The sequence below is a fragment of the Octopus bimaculoides genome, chromosome 30 (assembly GCF_046866305.1).
Source record: "Octopus bimaculoides isolate indiv1 chromosome 30, ASM4686630v1, whole genome shotgun sequence".
Classification (NCBI taxonomy): Eukaryota; Metazoa; Mollusca; class Cephalopoda; order Octopoda; family Octopodidae; genus Octopus; species Octopus bimaculoides.
Genome location: NC_142957.1, coordinates 11,629,462 through 11,631,961, shown reverse-complemented (window position 1 = coordinate 11,631,961; position 2,500 = coordinate 11,629,462). Strand labels below are relative to the sequence as shown.

At 37.3% G+C, this 2,500-nt stretch overlaps 1 protein-coding gene and 1 long non-coding RNA gene across 5 annotated transcripts in view; one reads left to right on the top strand and one right to left on the bottom strand.

Moving 5' to 3' along the window:
• The window catches only part of LOC149130204 (uncharacterized), a 300,717-nt gene that overhangs the window by 228,170 nt on the left and 70,047 nt on the right, over positions 1–2,500 (top strand). The window lies entirely within an intron of this gene.
• Positions 1–2,500, bottom strand: part of LOC106879920 (Na(+)/citrate cotransporter) — a 40,500-nt gene that overhangs the window by 11 nt on the left and 37,989 nt on the right. For all 3 annotated transcript variants that reach the window (XM_089345787.1, XM_089345786.1, XM_089345788.1), the window contains exon 15: positions 1–2,500. This exon is cut by the window's left edge and continues 11 nt beyond it; it is cut by the window's right edge and continues 4,599 nt beyond it. The gene's annotated coding sequence lies outside the window, so the exon portion shown is untranslated.

The window sequence follows — 2,500 nt, the reverse complement described above, 5'->3', positions numbered from 1 at the left end:
TTTTTTCTTCTTTTGTCTGTGAATTTATAAGAATTTTTTTTTTTTTTCTGGTATAAAATCTACCAGAAGTGGCGAAAACAAATCCAAAGTGAAGAGACCTCGGATCGAAACAAGAGAGCAAAGAATTGGGCCCGGGGGCACAATCACAGGACAATAGATAACGAAATAGAGAGAAGAGAAGAGATGTTAGGGGTGGGGTACAGTTCTTGATGTTGTGGTGGTGGTGGTGGTGGTGGTGGTGGTGCTGCCGCCGCTGGATGCATTTGTTGGGTCCACATGTGCCCTTCTGAGCGCGGTTACTCCTTCCTTTGTGGATCAGTGATATCTGGTTCCGGTTCCGGTTCTGGACCTGGTAATGATGGGGGTAGAGTCTGAGTCGCTGGTAGTGTTTGAGGCTGGGCCGCTGGTGGAGATTCGGGCTGGGGCGCTGGTGGAGCTGGCGGCTGAGCCGGTTGTGGACCTTGACGGCTTTGCTGTTGAGGCTGTTGCTGAGTTTTTTGCTGGCCCTGTTGGTCAGCTTCTGGATTGTCTTGCTCTTCCCGAAGCATTACTTCACCCGACTTCGGCCTTATCAGATCTTTAATCATATGAAACAGTTCTTTGTTCGTGTAATCAACGTCGTCATCTCCGTTCTTGGTACCGTTAGTTTTGGTCTTCCTCTTAATTTTGTCCTGTTCAGACATGTTCGGATAAACGTGATTTATTAAGTTCACGGGGCCATTCCCCTCTCCGTCAGTCATCATGAACAACTGATAAAATAAATATAAGCAGAAGAAAAATGCGAAAAGATCGTACTCCGGGCTGCTTAATATTGGCATGTTTAAAATATATATATATATCTTACTTCCCCGGTCTGGTGTGGTATAATCGTCTTCCTTTGCCCCGATCTGGTGCTGTATATTCTATTTTCTTTTTCCCGGTTTTGTGTCTTGTTCAGCTTTTAATTCTTCTGGTCTTGCACTTTACACTTTCGGTAGGTTCAGCTCTGGAACGCTAAATCCACAAGTTTTTTTTCAATCTCTCTCTCTGTTTATTTTCTTATATTTCTTTCTATTGGAGAGCGTCGGCTCGAAACGTAAAAAGACTTTCTCCCTTTCCCGAGCGTCAAACTAATACACTTGCTTGTTGTTCATACACCTGTCTTCGTCTTTCGTTTTTTTCTGTAAATTACAACTATATATATATATATATAACCTCTGTTATACAACAAACTCTCTTGAAATTTCTTTCTTTCTGGACTTCGGTTTCTTCTTTTTTTTTCTTTCGTGTTTAAACTGAATCCACCTTCACTTTCCTTCTCTTATTTCTTCTCAAACTTTCCAAACATTTCTTCCTCACATCAAACCTTGATTTCCATCTAACGACCTTCCTTTCTGAATTCTGTTAATATTTAATTATAGTAATTTCACCCGCTTCAATTTCTTTTCTTTCCTTCTCTTTCAAATTTAATTCAATTTTCTTTCCTTTTTCGTCTTGTCACGTACTTAAAACAATTTCCCAACTATTCTTTCTCTCTCTTCTTTTTGCTAATTCTCTATATTTCTTTTTCCCAAACTTATCCAAACATATCCCGTATCCCTTTCTCACATCAAATTCTCATTTTCGACTACAATCCAAAGACGAAAGAAAACCCACAAGAAAAAATAAAAACCCTCGCCAAACAACAAACCAGGACTTAAAAACAAAACCAAAATAAGTGTCTATCAACAGGGTCTGGAAACTCCGTTGTCTCTTCACTTTAAATATATCCTTCTCCTTGACACTTTTTTTTTCCTTTTCATTTCAAACCAGGATAATACGGAAAACCCTTAAATCCACGATTGCAAGGAGACGTTTCGTTAAAGAAATGGTTTCTCATATTTAAACAGAGAGAAAAGACGTTTCTTTTTCCTTCTTTGCCACTTTTCCCTTCTTTCTTTCTTTCTCTCTTTTTTTTTTCTCTTTCAATGAATGAATAAGCAATAACACACCAACAACATCTGACAAGCTTATTTCGGATCTATTTTTCTTCCTTTTTTCTTCTTTTTTTTTTTTTTTTTTAAGTCTTTTAGATCCGATTCTATTGTGATGTGTTTCAGCTACATTTTAAGTGGCCCCCACTACAGACGGACTCATACACAAGCAATAGAGCTTCGTGCTAATAATGTGTTTGTTGTTGTTGTTGTTGTTGTTTTGTTGCTTTTTTCTTTTCTTTCGTCGTTTGTCTTTCAAGAAGGAAAAAAAAAAATTGAGAAACAAGTATGACTGCAGTGTATATCTCTAAGCCTTCCTCTCTCTCTCTCTTTCTTTTTACACACGCGCACACACATACACACACACATGCATATAATATACATACATCGATAAGCAATTCTTGATACACATGCATACATATATATACATATATATATATGCAAACGTAAATGCATATATGTGTATATATATACATATTCACAAATATGTGTAAGTATAAATATATATATATATATATAATATATTGCTTGCATACATGAATGTATAC